This window comes from Thunnus albacares, chromosome 10 (assembly GCF_914725855.1).
Source record: "Thunnus albacares chromosome 10, fThuAlb1.1, whole genome shotgun sequence".
In the NCBI taxonomy this organism is placed as follows: domain Eukaryota; kingdom Metazoa; phylum Chordata; class Actinopteri; order Scombriformes; family Scombridae; genus Thunnus; species Thunnus albacares.
This window is the reverse complement of record NC_058115.1, coordinates 5,507,381-5,523,113: the sequence shown is the minus strand read 5'-3', so window position 1 is coordinate 5,523,113 and position 15,733 is coordinate 5,507,381. Positions and strand designations below refer to the sequence as shown.

Here is a 15,733-nt window from a genome sequence, read left to right as displayed (position 1 = left end):
CCGATGTCAGTGGTGGTGTCCAAAGTTGAACATTTGAGTTCTCATGATTTAGAAATAGTGCTGGTCAAAGCAGAGACACCTGGGAAATTCCTGCTCTTCACACTTGGTCGCTCAGTAATGTTGGAGAGCAGCACTGTACATTTCTGATGTCGCTATGGACACTGACAGTTAAGAACTTGATTGATTTGCTGTTTCCTCCCTTGGAAATACCACGGGCCAAACATGACCCCTTTCGAAGCGGAGGTAGTGTGGCCGAGTGGTCTAAGGCGCTGGATTTAGGCTCCAGTCTCTATGGAGGCGTGGGTTCAAATCCCACCACTGCCATATTTAGCTCCTGGTATTTGGAGTTTCTCTCCATAAACTGGGCATCATGGCAGGAAGGTGCGAAAGATCTTAGCTGTTAAAGAAACCTCCCTGTCAGGTAGTGTGGCCGAGTGGTCTAAGGCGCTGGATTAAGGCTCCAGTCCCTCAGGGGGCGTGGGTTCGAATCCCACCACTGCCAGTCGGACGTTTGCACCTCACCTGTCAGCTAACCTTCGAAAACAGTCTTTGCCAACTGAAAGTGTTGTCTCAGGCTACTTGCAGTCTCTATCAGTGTGGGTTCAAAACCCACCACTGCGACCTTCAGCTCTTGGAAGTTGGAATTTCTAGCCATAAACACAGGATAACGGCGGGGCGGAAGATGGGCAAAGTCATTCGAAATTCCCAGCAAGGTCTGGTGTAACTGCTTGACTGCGCATACCGTTACAGGGAAGCCTATCAAGTCTTAAACCGGAATGTGCACCTACTCAGCGCTTTTCCATCAGTGTTTTCAGAATGAAAGAATTCACGTTCTTATGACAAGGTCATATTTCAGATTGAAACATTTCCACTTTGGTGCGTTACTTCCAAGTAGATTTGCATAGGAAGAGCAGTTGCCAATCCGGTCCTCCTTTTTGGAGGTCCACTTGATTTACCGAAAGTCTCCAGGTGCTCTGACATTGGTTTTTAAATGTCAGGGAAATGTGGGTGAAAGCCCTAGCTTCCTTAACGAAGAGCAGAGTGGCGCAGCGGAAGCGTGCTGGGCCCATAACCCAGAGGTCGATGGATCGAAACCATCCTCTGCTAATCATACCTTTTCACATCCAGCAAGGCTCCATGCAGTCTTCATGTCATGCAGTCCCACCGCTGCCAGTCAGACATTTTGTCCTTCATTGTTCAAGTAAACCTGTCAAGTACATGGCCAGGCAAAGATGATTAAACTGTCCCTTTCAGGGCCTCTGTATGTATTAGACTTGTACCACAAAATGCAAGGCAACGTCCTCTGGTGATCATGAACCCGATGTCAGTGGTGGTGTCCAAAGTTGAACATTTGAGTTCTCATGATTTAGAAATAGTGCTGGTCAAAGCAGAGACACCTGGGAAATTCCTGCTCTTCACACTTGGTCGCTCAGTAATGTTGGAGAGCAGCACTGTACATTTCTGATGTCGCTATGGACACTGACAGTTAAGAACTTGATTGATTTGCTGTTTCCTCCCTTGGAAATACCACGGGCCAAACATGACCCCTTTCGAAGCGGAGGTAGTGTGGCCGAGTGGTCTAAGGCGCTGGATTTAGGCTCCAGTCTCTATGGAGGCGTGGGTTCAAATCCCACCACTGCCATATTTAGCTCCTGGTATTTGGAGTTTCTCTCCATAAACTGGGCATCATGGCAGGAAGGTGCGATCTTAGCTGTTAAAGAAACCTCCCTGTCAGGTAGTGTGGCCGAGTGGTCTAAGGCGCTGGATTAAGGCTCCAGTCCCTCAGGGGGCGTGGGTTCGAATCCCACCACTGCCAGTCGGACGTTTGCACCTCACCTGTCAGCTAACCTTCGAAAACAGTCTTTGCCAACTGAAAGTGTTGTCTCAGGCTACTTGCAGTCTCTATCAGTGTGGGTTCAAAACCCACCACTGCGACCTTCAGCTCTTGGAAGTTGGAATTTCTAGCCATAAACACAGGATAACGGCTGGGCAAAGTCATTCGAAATTCCCAGCAAGGTCTGGTGTAACTGCTTGACTGTGCATACCGTTACAGGGAAGCCTATCAAGTCTTAAACCGGAATGTGCACCTACTCAGCGCTTTTCCATCAGTGTTTTCAGAATGAAAGAATTCACGTTCTTATGACAAGGTCATATTTCAGATTGAAACATTTCCACTTTGGTGCGTTACTTCCAAGTAGATTTGCATAGGAAGAGCAGTTGCCAATCCGGTCCTCCTTTTTGGAGGTCCACTTGATTTACCGAAAGTCACCAGGTGCTCTGACATTGGTTTTTAAATGTCAGGGAAATGCGGGTGAAAGCCCTAGCTTCCTTAACGAAGAGCAGAGTGGCGCAGCGGAAGCGTGCTGGGCCCATAACCCAGAGGTCGATGGATCGAAACCATCCTCTGCTAATCATACCTTTTCACATCCAGCAAGGCTCCATGCAGTCTTCATGTCATGCAGTCCCACCGCTGCCAGTCAGACATTTTGTCCTTCATTGTTCAAGTAAACCTGTCAAGTACATGGCCAGGCAAAGATGATTAAATTGTCCCTTTCAGGGCCTCTGTATGTATTAGACTTGTACCACAAAATGCAAGGCAACGTCCTCTGGTGATCATGAACCCGATGTCAGTGGTGGTGTCCAAAGTTGAACATTTGAGTTCTCATGATTTAGAAATAGTGCTGGTCAAAGCAGAGACACCTGGGAAATTCCTGCTCTTCACACTTGGTCGCTCAGTAATGTTGGAGAGCAGCACTGTACATTTCTGATGTCGCTATGGACACTGACAGTTAAGAACTTGATTGATTTGCTGTTTCCTCCCTTGGAAATACCACGGGCCAAACATGACCCCTTTCGAAGTGGAGGTAGTGTGGCCGAGTGGTCTAAGGCGCTGGATTTAGGCTCCAGTCTCTATGGAGGCGTGGGTTCAAATCCCACCACTGCCATATTTAGCTCCTGGTATTTGGAGTTTCTCTCCATAAACTGGGCATCATGGCAGGAAGGTGCGAAAGATCTTAGCTGTTAAAGAAACCTCCCTGTCAGGTAGTGTGGCCGAGTGGTCTAAGGCGCTGGATTAAGGCTCCAGTCCCTCAGGGGGCGTGGGTTCGAATCCCACCACTGCCAGTCGGACGTTTGCACCTCACCTGTCAGCTAACCTTCGAAAACAGTCTTTGCCAACTGAAAGTGTTGTCTCAGGCTACTTGCAGTCTCTATCAGTGTGGGTTCAAAACCCACCACTGCGACCTTCAGCTCTTGGAAGTTGGAATTTCTAGCCATAAACACAGGATAACGGCGGGGCGGAAGATGGGCAAAGTCATTCGAAATTCCCAGCAAGGTCTGGTGTAACTGCTTGACTGCGCATACCGTTACAGGGAAGCCTATCAAGTCTTAAACCGGAATGTGCACCTACTCAGCGCTTTTCCATCAGTGTTTTCAGAATGAAAGAATTCACGTTCTTATGACAAGGTCATATTTCAGATTGAAACATTTCCACTTTGGTGCGTTACTTCCAAGTAGATTTGCATAGGAAGAGCAGTTGCCAATCCGGTCCTCCTTTTTGGAGGTCCACTTGATTTACCGAAAGTCTCCAGGTGCTCTGACATTGGTTTTTAAATGTCAGGGAAATGTGGGTGAAAGCCCTAGCTTCCTTAACGAAGAGCAGAGTGGCGCAGCGGAAGCGTGCTGGGCCCATAACCCAGAGGTCGATGGATCGAAACCATCCTCTGCTAATCATACCTTTTCACATCCAGCAAGGCTCCATGCAGTCTTCATGTCATGCAGTCCCACCGCTGCCAGTCAGACATTTTGTCCTTCATTGTTCAAGTAAACCTGTCAAGTACATGGCCAGGCAAAGATGATTAAACTGTCCCTTTCAGGGCCTCTGTATGTATTAGACTTGTACCACAAAATGCAAGGCAACGTCCTCTGGTGATCATGAACCCGATGTCAGTGGTGGTGTCCAAAGTTGAACATTTGAGTTCTCATGATTTAGAAATAGTGCTGGTCAAAGCAGAGACACCTGGGAAATTCCTGCTCTTCACACTTGGTCGCTCAGTAATGTTGGAGAGCAGCACTGTACATTTCTGATGTCGCTATGGACACTGACAGTTAAGAACTTGATTGATTTGCTGTTTCCTCCCTTGGAAATACCACGGGCCAAACATGACCCCTTTCGAAGCGGAGGTAGTGTGGCCGAGTGGTCTAAGGCGCTGGATTTAGGCTCCAGTCTCTATGGAGGCGTGGGTTCAAATCCCACCACTGCCATATTTAGCTCCTGGTATTTGGAGTTTCTCTCCATAAACTGGGCATCATGGCAGGAAGGTGCGATCTTAGCTGTTAAAGAAACCTCCCTGTCAGGTAGTGTGGCCGAGTGGTCTAAGGCGCTGGATTAAGGCTCCAGTCCCTCAGGGGGCGTGGGTTCGAATCCCACCACTGCCAGTCGGACGTTTGCACCTCACCTGTCAGCTAACCTTCGAAAACAGTCTTTGCCAACTGAAAGTGTTGTCTCAGGCTACTTGCAGTCTCTATCAGTGTGGGTTCAAAACCCACCACTGCGACCTTCAGCTCTTGGAAGTTGGAATTTCTAGCCATAAACACAGGATAACGGCTGGGCAAAGTCATTCGAAATTCCCAGCAAGGTCTGGTGTAACTGCTTGACTGTGCATACCGTTACAGGGAAGCCTATCAAGTCTTAAACCGGAATGTGCACCTACTCAGCGCTTTTCCATCAGTGTTTTCAGAATGAAAGAATTCACGTTCTTATGACAAGGTCATATTTCAGATTGAAACATTTCCACTTTGGTGCGTTACTTCCAAGTAGATTTGCATAGGAAGAGCAGTTGCCAATCCGGTCCTCCTTTTTGGAGGTCCACTTGATTTACCGAAAGTCTCCAGGTGCTCTGACATTGGTTTTTAAATGTCAGGGAAATGCGGGTGAAAGCCCTAGCTTCCTTAACGAAGAGCAGAGTGGCGCAGCGGAAGCGTGCTGGGCCCATAACCCAGAGGTCGATGGATCGAAACCATCCTCTGCTAATCATACCTTTTCACATCCAGCAAGGCTCCATGCAGTCTTCATGTCATGCAGTCCCACCGCTGCCAGTCAGACATTTTGTCCTTCATTGTTCAAGTAAACCTGTCAAGTACATGGCCAGGCAAAGATGATTAAATTGTCCCTTTCAGGGCCTCTGTATGTATTAGACTTGTACCACAAAATGCAAGGCAACGTCCTCTGGTGATCATGAACCCGATGTCAGTGGTGGTGTCCAAAGTTGAACATTTGAGTTCTCATGATTTAGAAATAGTGCTGGTCAAAGCAGAGACACCTGGGAAATTCCTGCTCTTCACACTTTGTCGCTCAGTAATGTTGGAGAGCAGCACTGTACATTTCTGATGTCGCTATGGACACTGACAGTTAAGAACTTGATTGATTTGCTGTTTCCTCCCTTGGAAATACCACGGGCCAAACATGACCCCTTTCGAAGCGGAGGTAGTGTGGCCGAGTGGTCTAAGGCGCTGGATTTAGGCTCCAGTCTCTATGGAGGCGTGGGTTCAAATCCCACCACTGCCATATTTAGCTCCTGGTATTTGGAGTTTCTCTCCATAAACTGGGCATCATGGCAGGAAGGTGCGATCTTAGCTGTTAAAGAAACCTCCCTGTCAGGTAGTGTGGCCGAGTGGTCTAAGGCGCTGGATTAAGGCTCCAGTCCCTCAGGGGGCGTGGGTTCGAATCCCACCACTGCCAGTCGGACGTTTGCACCTCACCTGTCAGCTAACCTTCGAAAACAGTCTTTGCCAACTGAAAGTGTTGTCTCAGGCTACTTGCAGTCTCTATCAGTGTGGGTTCAAAACCCACCACTGCGACCTTCAGCTCTTGGAAGTTGGAATTTCTAGCCATAAACACAGGATAACGGCGGGGCAAAGTCATTCGAAATTCCCAGCAAGGTCTGGTGTAACTGCTTGACTGCGCATACCGTTACAGGGAAGCCTATCAAGTCTTAAACCGGAATGTGCACCTACTCAGCGCTTTTCCATCAGTGTTTTCAGAATGAAAGAATTCACGTTCTTATGACAAGGTCATATTTCAGATTGAAACATTTCCACTTTGGTGCGTTACTTCCAAGTAGATTTGCATAGGAAGAGCAGTTGCCAATCCGGTCCTCCTTTTTGGAGGTCCACTTGATTTACCGAAAGTCACCAGGTGCTCTGACATTGGTTTTTAAATGTCAGGGAAATGCGGGTGAAAGCCCTAGCTTCCTTAACGAAGAGCAGAGTGGCGCAGCGGAAGCGTGCTGGGCCCATAACCCAGAGGTCGATGGATCGAAACCATCCTCTGCTAATCATACCTTTTCACATCCAGCAAGGCTCCATGCAGTCTTCATGTCATGCAGTCCCACCGCTGCCAGTCAGACATTTTGTCCTTCATTGTTCAAGTAAACCTGTCAAGTACATGGCCAGGCAAAGATGATTAAATTGTCCCTTTCAGGGCCTCTGTATGTATTAGACTTGTACCACAAAATGCAAGGCAACGTCCTCTGGTGATCATGAACCCGATGTCAGTGGTGGTGTCCAAAGTTGAACATTTGAGTTCTCATGATTTAGAAATAGTGCTGGTCAAAGCAGAGACACCTGGGAAATTCCTGCTCTTCACACTTGGTCGCTCAGTAATGTTGGAGAGCAGCACTGTACATTTCTGATGTCGCTATGGACACTGACAGTTAAGAACTTGATTGATTTGCTGTTTCCTCCCTTGGAAATACCACGGGCCAAACATGACCCCTTTCGAAGCGGAGGTAGTGTGGCCGAGTGGTCTAAGGCGCTGGATTTAGGCTCCAGTCTCTATGGAGGCGTGGGTTCAAATCCCACCACTGCCATATTTAGCTCCTGGTATTTGGAGTTTCTCTCCATAAACTGGGCATCATGGCAGGAAGGTGCGAAAGATCTTAGCTGTTAAAGAAACCTCCCTGTCAGGTAGTGTGGCCGAGTGGTCTAAGGCGCTGGATTAAGGCTCCAGTCCCTCAGGGGGCGTGGGTTCGAATCCCACCACTGCCAGTCGGACGTTTGCACCTCACCTGTCAGCTAACCTTTGAAAACAGTCTTTGCCAACTGAAAGTGTTGTCTCAGGCTACTTGCAGTCTCTATCAGTGTGGGTTCAAAACCCACCACTGCGACCTTCAGCTCTTGGAAGTTGGAATTTCTAGCCATAAACACAGGATAACGGCGGGGCGGAAGATGGGCAAAGTCATTCAAAATTCCCAGCAAGGGTGTAACTGCTTGACTGCGCATACCATTACAGGGAAGCCTATCAAGTCTTAAACCGGAATGTGCACCTACTCAGCGCTTTTCCATCAGTGTTTTCAGAATGAAAGAATTCACGTTCTTATGACAAGGTCATATTTCAGATTGAAACATTTCCACTTTGGTGCGTTACTTCCAAGTAGATTTGCATAGGTCCTCCTTTTTGGAGGTCCACTTGATTTATCGAAAGTCTCCAGGTGCTCTGACATTGGTTTTTAAATCAGGGAAATGCGGGTGAAAGCCCTAGCTTCCTTAACGAAGAGCAGAGTGGCTCAGCGGAAGCGTGCTGGGCCCATAACCCAGGGGGTGTGGGTTTGAATCCCACCACTGCCAGTCGGATGTTTGCACTTCACCTGTCAGCTAACCTTTGAAAACAGTCTTTGCCAACTGAAAGTGTTGTCTCAGGCTACTTGCAGTCTCTATCAGTGTGGGTTCAAAACCTCACCACTGTGACCTTCAGCTCTTGGATGTTGGAACTTCCAGCCACTTCTAGAACTTCTAGATAACGGAGGTAGTGTGGTCCAAGGCACAAAAGATCTTACCTGTTAAAGAAACCTCCCTGTCAGGTAGTGTGGCCATGACGCAGAAGTCAGTGGATTCAAACCATCCTCTCTTAATTGTCAAAGTTTTCAATCAGGAAGGCTCCATACTCGGGCTGTGCCCGAATACAAATACACTACTCGGCAAAGCACAAATAGTGTAAATTTTTTTTTTACGAATATTTGTTTCATACAAATATTTTAAATTATTTGCTTTCGGGAAGAAAAAAAAACATGTCAAATACCAGCACACAGGTCAGTTACATTGCTGTCTCAGTCTCTCTCCTCTGCTCTGCTGTTACGTCTATCAGCAGGTCTCAACGAGGGAAGTCACATCCACCTGCTACATGATGCACATTTCCTTATTTAGACATCACTCCCAGAGTTGGGGGTGTTCCCCAAAGATAAAGCTGAGCTACTGACACACGCAAAGCGCTCTCAAGGGACTCTCCATAACCTGTTGTTCCTCTTCTCCTCTCTACAAAGTCAGGTTGTAAAAAATAGTTCACTTGTGAATGTTGATATCCCTCAGATATTAGCATTCTAGGTGAACTCTTTTATGAGACTACCTTATTGTTTGGGTATTGGTCCCAGTTTCTGGGTGGTGCCCCATTATTACTTATTCAAATGAATACTTTTATTATTTTTATAATTAATAATTATCTCTGATAATAATTAATTATTGCTAATAACCAGCCATGCTCCTCACATATCCAACAGTTGGTGTCCCTGTGTGAGGCTCTCTAATAGTTGGTGCCCTGTATTATGAATTAATATGAATAATTTCTTGATTTTATAATTAATAATGATCTCTGGTAATTATTATTTATTACTAATAACCAAACACACTCCTGCCAAATCCAACATAGCAAAGGAGCACCAAGATACTATTTATTTGGAAGAGGAGTTTGTGGTGCATTTCATCCTATGCGGGTACTTTTTGAATTACATGTTTTCTTTTTGTCTCATTTGTGCAGGTTCAGCAGCTGCAAAAGCTGTGTAATCCTTCAGTGAATTGTAAATTCTAAATGATTACTTTATTAATTGAAAAATATTCAAGAGATGATTTAATAATGAAAATATCAGCCTTTATCTCTTCCATGTCGTTCAAAATGAATGGATGAAAAAACAGATGAGAGAGGACTGATTGTACTCTCCATTAAAATATATATCTATACACAGCTGAGGGGGATTAAAGAAACCCTCACAATATATATATATATATATATATATATGTATTATCCCTTTCACCTCTGTCTGTACATCTTGTACCATGACATCTACGTGATAATTAATCATAACCAGCCGCCCCCTCAGCCACTGGATCTGCAGGCGGACCTGACACCTATTACCGCGTAATTACTGTCCTCCCATTAACATCTGTTACTGTCACAGCATATAATATTTGTTCAGACAAGACCATCATGTTAAATCTTTGCTCATACATGCTCACCATCATAAAGTAGTCACACGTGGAACATGTATTGTGACCTTGAGACAAAGTCAACCCCTTGATAGTGCATTAATAAATGTAAAAAATGGAGTGGCTTCAAAGCCCTGATCACATCAAATAAGCTATGTACCCATCGAGCCTTTGTGTTTTAGTCAAATATGTTTTTCAGCCCATGTGAAAATACTCAAAATTGTCCCTCAGACCAACACACTCCAGAAACAGTTTGTACTGTGATACCCACTGACACTGACCTCACAAAATAACAAGATAAGAGATTTTCCTTTGCAATAACTTCCCCACCTCAACACAAACATGCACGCACTGACTGCTATTGTGGCCTGTTGGGTTATTAGAGGTGCTATTGTGCTTTCTTGTGATATTCGAACCCACACTGCAAAACAAAGAATTTATTTTCTATGCTAAACATATTTTACACTCCACTTGCTCCCAATTTAGTTCACCAGTTCATAGTTTGTAATATATTCAGCCTGCATCTTTTAAAAGAAACCACAGTTAATAAGGTAATCAGAAATACAAAATTTGGGAAGAAAATGCAGATACAGTGTTGTAATTTTCTATCCAGTCTAGTGGTTCAGAGTAAGATCCACTTTATGTGAGCTTGTTGCAGCTATTTCACATTTTGTCCTTTGTATAAATCATTTTTTAGACCATTGGATAGTTGGCAGTATTTTTTTCTTTTGAAGCCCATGTTGCTCCCTGAGCTTTACTTGAACAGATACAAACAGCGTAGTGTGATTTGTAACAATGATGGGATAAAGACTTAAATTGAGTGGAAATGCTGGAGGGTAAAAAGCTCAAGCTGGAAATGGAAACTTTCTCTGATGTGTTTCTCCTTAGATGATGAAGTTCCTGCTGCTGATTTAAGTTTATTGACTACACTCTAACATATTATAAAACACAGCATATCAGACCTTGTCAGGGATACAATGATTAAATCCTGTCCCTGGTGCTCTCATAGTCCATCAACCATTTAACAAGATAAAGACAGGCATGCATTGTCTAACATGAAGACATATTACAAAATGGGCACTAAAACACAGATAATTGAATCTTTAGAACAATCAATAACATGTGCTTGTCATTAATCTCAGTACTGTCGATCCTCAAATCATATCTAACCTTGTGGAAGACTACAAAAGTAATGTTCACACTGTTTTGTAAAAAGGATTGCAGATGTATTTTTTCTACACTGTGATTTCCCATTTCAGTCTTCTTTTAATGATATCAGTAGACAGTCTGTTTAGTCTTCTCTTAATCAAAAAGAATTATGTTAACATTTAGTGTTTCTCACCAAAATGCATTGTGTATCCACAGGATATCTTAAATGTTCCCCCAAATAAAGGCACTCAAGGCTCCTGGATAATTTTACAATACTTTGTAAGAAAAGTTCTTCTTTTTCCATTACGTTGCTATAGTGGATTGCTCTAAATACTAAATTACCCATAAGTCTCAACAGTTCTTGCTTCACTGCTCAGACTGTTTTGCTTCGGCATTACAATTATGAGCAAAACACTGTGCCACATTTGCCATATTCATCCAAAATGATCTCTAAATGTAAATTGCTTAATGTATTATCAGTTTTTTAACCAATTATAATCCATAGCTTAGTTTCATTCTCCTTCCATTTTTATGCACAGAGGCTCATTGACTTTTTATCAAGAAATCTCATTTTCTAAAACAGTGGCTATTTCTTTGCTCAGAAATCTACCCAGAGAGTTTAAAGTCCATCCAATTCTTTTAAGTGCTCCAACTGCCAGTCACCTAAAACTGTCCATGTAGAAAATGGGCCTCATGCAAGAACATCGTATTCCTATCCTAAAACTCTGACTTTTTTCTGTGAGGTTTGGTCGTACAAGTGTTCCAAGTCTGATTTAACAAACTCTTAACTGCTCCAACATAAATCGCTCATTTCAGCCTGATGGATGTCACTTTTTCATGAGTCGGTGCACATTCATGAGATCTGATCATCAACATAATCAGCTCCCCTAAAATTGCCATATAAGGATACATGTTTCTCTTGGTTTGTGGGTGAGTTTCATTCACATACATGTTTTGACTTAACATGTATGTGAATGAAAGTCACCCACAACAGTCTGTGAGGAAAGTCAGACTGTTGAGGACTTGTACAACAGGTCTGGACTGCTCATAAATTCCATTCGTAACTGAGGGCAAAAAGTACAAGAAAATTGATGAATGCCACAAATGTTCTTCATGATTCCCTCCAGATATGTTTTAAGACATAAATATACTCGGCTTTGAATAATAGTTTTTCCACAAGAAAATTCAGTTACCTTAGAAATTCTTAAAATGACATCTACACCTTCTACCTCATTAAAAATCCAGAATCTATTATGTAAATATTTTAATTTAAAAAAATTAACTGCTGGACACAAGATGTCTCCTCATTCACTGTAAAGTCAATTCTCAGTGTATGTGCACTGGAGGTTTCAAGTTTCCACATCGATTTGTGTAAGTTGTGTGTTGGACCAGGATTGGCTTCCAAACTAGTTGTGATGTCACAAATCGTGCTTGCTGGCCCGCACAGAGAAACATTTCCCCTTCAGCAGATGAATGAACGTTTAAGTGGAGGGCGTCTTTAAATCACTCGTATGTGCCTCTTGAGAACGAATTGTTCATACAAGTGGTTCTTGCATGAGGCTCAGTCAGTGGGACGTCTACTTTCAAAATCCTTCACACCTGCTGTAGCTCCTGCTTCATTGCTCTTTGACAAAAATGTGAATGTTTAGCTGTGCTAACCTTGTTAGCCACACAGCAAACACACCAAAACATCTCAAATATGACTGAATAGCCAATAGACTAATGATGATATATCAGCTTTTTCAAATGATATTTATTTTCATGCCAAATGCATACTGTAGATTTATGGAGAGATACAATGTTTTCCCACCTCACTCAACATACAGTCAATTATATATGTGGTGACAGTAACAGATGTTCAGATGAGTTCAATAATTAAAAAGGTAAAAGGTGTCAAGTGGGTGGCAATAGAGGTGTCATCTCTACCTGTAGATATCTTGGCAAGCACTCAAATATGTGTGTATATTTGAGTGTGTGTGTGTGTGTGTGTTTGTGTTAACTAAATGATTCATTAGCACCATGGCAATCTGGACAATTGGTATCACTGTCGGAGACTGGGGGATTTGACACACTGAATAGTAAGCCAGAGTGTTTGCACACACAAGTATGCATGGGCACCCTCATTATCACACACACACATTTTGAGGTATTAAACAGGTACACAAATCCAGGAACACAGAGATGGGAGTGTGCACAATCAAGGATGAAGGCTGACCAATGGCTTGGCAGTTTCACATACACACACACACACACACACACACACACACACACACACACAACACACCCTCTCAGAGGCAGTTAACAGTGAGCAGGCGGAGGCAGAGGCCACACACGTCCGGCTGTGTGACTGATGAGTTTTTCTGTGACTCAGACACAGTGACATGTCCTCTAAACCTCAGCCGATGCCATATGACTAACCTCTGTATGTGTGTGTACAGTATGTATGTGTGTGTGTGTGTTAAATGACTAAGGCAGTGGCAGACCAATCTGTGTCTGTGTGTGAGTGTGAGTGTGTGTGTGTGACGGGGGGCTGGGGGGGGGGGGGGGGGAAGACAGAAAGGGAGAGTGTGTGTACATGCAGTGAATAGTAAATGTGTGTGTGTTAGCATTACGCTCAGGCCTTCAGGAGCGCCTCAGGGAAATACAATAGAAGAAGCCCACACTGGCAGCATGTGGAGGATGATGTCATTCCCTTCATACACTGAGCCAGACTGCTATTGCTATTTTGTTGTTTTTTTTTTCTTTTGCATTAATATATATGACAAGAAACGTAATAAACATATTCATCATCTTTTTAAAGCAAAAAAAAGGACAGCTCAATTCTATTGGATGTCACATTTGGAAGGAATAAGATAGATCATGGCTTTTACCTAATAAATTTTGTATTCCTAATAAGGTCAAAATTTGACATACTGATGAACATCTTTCCATTTATTTTTTTGGGTGAGATAATGGAATTTCTGTCACTAATGTCACTCAGCTACCAGTTTAATCTTTAAGAATTTGTTACTATGACAGTGTGAGTAAAAAGTCTCTAGAATATGTTCATTTTCTTAATCCATTGGGAAAATTCTTCATTCACATATAGACATTTTATGGTCCCCTCTTGTCTTGATCGAGTTTAACTCACTGCTCAACTCTCAGGGTGTCTATCTTTGTGAGAACCAATTTGAGTTTTAGACGGGTGTGTTAGTGTATGTGCGTGTGCGTGTGTTAGTGTTTGTGTGTATGTGCAGGTTTCTATCTTTGTGAGGACCATATCCAATCCTATTGAGATATGCACCAAGCAGCAGGCACACTAAAATCTTTGAAATGTTCTATTTATATAATTACGTAACTTTTTACTTATGTTTATATTTTTTGTATTTCACTGATATATTTTGTTTTTATATTTTATTTTAGGAATATATATCTCTGAATATGTTATCAGCACTCTTATATCGTATTGTGTACTTGTTTTGTACCCGACATACTACATACTGTAACTTTTTAAATTATGTTTTGTTTAAAATAAGGGTTCTTACCTTGTGTTTCCAGCTGTGTATGGTGATGTTCAGCATGGCTGCAGATTGCTATAAACGGCATTCACACAGTGATACCCAGCATGAAAGCTACCTGGAAGAAGAAGTACAGCCCAGTTACTATATGTCCCACTGTTGTGCTACAAAATGCACATCATACAAACATTTTGCCTTTCAGATTCCCCTGTGAAAACACATTTAGAATAAATGGGATATACTGTATCCATTTAGGTGGGAGGTATGCCAACAGAAACATGTAATTCCCTGTAATTCATTCCTCTCTCAACAACAGTAGTGTAAAAAACATGGCTGCTGAGGAGCACCAGAAACATTTCATTGTACATATTTAACAAACTAAAAGTGATGTTTTGAAGAGTAGTGCTGACTGATTTAAAACCCACCATGCTAAAAATCAAACTTGAAAGAGAAGAAAAACAATGACAGAACAGCATCAAACAGGCAAATTAACTGAAGTAGCTGTCAAACATACAGCTAGCTAAAACTTGAACACTGAACTCTAATTAATGAAGACAGATCCTCGTCTCTGTCCCACTTCAGCATTTAGGCTGATTGCTCAGACTGGAATGATTCATGCAAGGGAGCAGCTGGCTGTTAACAGTGTATTTCCACATAAAGCCTGACCTGAACACACTGCATAACAAGGAGGAGAAACTAAAACTGCTACAACAGCCGAGGTAACAACATCTTACTTTCCAACACTTTTTTTGTTGTTGTTTTTAGGTTGGTTTTTTTGGAGGGGGGGTGGGTTGGCAACAATGTAGTAATTGTACATGATTTAGAGTCCAACTGAAATCACATTTAGCCTTTGTTGTTGTCAAAAATAGTGTCAGTGTTATTTCAATTTTTGATATTATTCATAGTGCTTTTTTTCCCGCAATTTCCACTCACTCTATTTGCATTCTGTGATTACCAGTATGGTAGTTTTCATTGTCAGTGGCAGAGTCCACCACTCTCCCCACAGGATTCAAGTCACACGCATGAAGATTTGACTAGACAGGATGCGGAGTGTAATCCAGCATCCCAGTTTGCAATTTTATCTCATTGGTAACGGTCAGCCTGACCATTCTCTCAACGGATGGGTTTTATTGTCAAGGACTCACAGGCAACTCGATGCAAAATTAACAGTAATTTTGCTCATTTTCGATAGCGAATAAGTCTTAAACATAGCAGGGAGTAATGGAACAAGAAGGAGCAGCCAGAGTGAGCTATTAGATTGCTCTTGAGTAATTACTTAAGTCGTGAAATTACTTTTTTTAAAGTACTGCATAATGTATTACATTTTTCAAGTAATTGCTCTTAACCATCATGTTTCCACTGTATTTTTCCATTCCTCAACATGGGCAATGTGTGTCTGTTCCATTCTCAATCTGAACAATTTACTGACAGATGTGTTTTTTTGTTCATTCTTTTTTTTAACATACAAATGTGTGATCCCCATTAAAATGAACAGATTCAACAAGACAAAAAATCCAAACAACCTATGTAACGTTGTCTTGTTATAACCTGTCTTCTCTTATTTTGTCAAACAGTACATGATTGAAAATGACCAACTATTAAAACAAAAATGCTCCCCAAACTTTGACTTCAGTATGCAGAGAAGAGGAGGCTAATGATACCCTAATATGAGTCAGGTCATTATGTGTGACGTAGGATTTATGGACACATTTACTTAGAATATTTTTCACACATTTTTCAGACTTTATTTCTTTGTCCTTATTTGCTCAGCTTAAACCCAAATAAAACATCAAGATTTTTTTGCAAGGACTGATGCTAAAACGAGTGAAAAG

The 15,733-nt window shown here is 42.6% G+C and overlaps 12 non-coding genes across 12 annotated transcripts; all 12 read left to right on the top strand.

Moving 5' to 3' along the window:
• Nucleotides 1-242: 242 nt before the first annotated feature.
• Nucleotides 243-324, top strand: trnal-uag. Its single transcript has one exon. It is a non-coding gene; the product is annotated as a tRNA-Leu (tRNA).
• Nucleotides 325-420: 96 nt separating this feature from the next.
• On the top strand, nucleotides 421-502 carry trnal-aag. The gene has a single exon. It is a non-coding gene; the product is annotated as a tRNA-Leu (tRNA).
• Nucleotides 503-1,560: 1,058 nt separating this feature from the next.
• Nucleotides 1,561-1,642, top strand: trnal-uag. The gene has a single exon. It is a non-coding gene; the product is annotated as a tRNA-Leu (tRNA).
• Nucleotides 1,643-1,734: 92 nt separating this feature from the next.
• Nucleotides 1,735-1,816, top strand: trnal-aag. Its single transcript has one exon. It is a non-coding gene; the product is annotated as a tRNA-Leu (tRNA).
• A 1,047-nt stretch (nucleotides 1,817-2,863) lies between these two features.
• Nucleotides 2,864-2,945, top strand: trnal-uag. Its single transcript has one exon. It is a non-coding gene; the product is annotated as a tRNA-Leu (tRNA).
• A 96-nt stretch (nucleotides 2,946-3,041) lies between these two features.
• On the top strand, nucleotides 3,042-3,123 carry trnal-aag. Its single transcript has one exon. It is a non-coding gene; the product is annotated as a tRNA-Leu (tRNA).
• A 1,058-nt stretch (nucleotides 3,124-4,181) lies between these two features.
• trnal-uag lies at nucleotides 4,182-4,263 on the top strand. The gene has a single exon. It is a non-coding gene; the product is annotated as a tRNA-Leu (tRNA).
• A 92-nt stretch (nucleotides 4,264-4,355) lies between these two features.
• Nucleotides 4,356-4,437, top strand: trnal-aag. The gene has a single exon. It is a non-coding gene; the product is annotated as a tRNA-Leu (tRNA).
• A 1,047-nt stretch (nucleotides 4,438-5,484) lies between these two features.
• Nucleotides 5,485-5,566, top strand: trnal-uag. The gene has a single exon. It is a non-coding gene; the product is annotated as a tRNA-Leu (tRNA).
• A 92-nt stretch (nucleotides 5,567-5,658) lies between these two features.
• On the top strand, nucleotides 5,659-5,740 carry trnal-aag. The gene has a single exon. It is a non-coding gene; the product is annotated as a tRNA-Leu (tRNA).
• A 1,047-nt stretch (nucleotides 5,741-6,787) lies between these two features.
• On the top strand, nucleotides 6,788-6,869 carry trnal-uag. The gene has a single exon. It is a non-coding gene; the product is annotated as a tRNA-Leu (tRNA).
• Nucleotides 6,870-6,965: 96 nt separating this feature from the next.
• Nucleotides 6,966-7,047, top strand: trnal-aag. The gene has a single exon. It is a non-coding gene; the product is annotated as a tRNA-Leu (tRNA).
• Nucleotides 7,048-15,733: the final 8,686 nt, after the last annotated feature.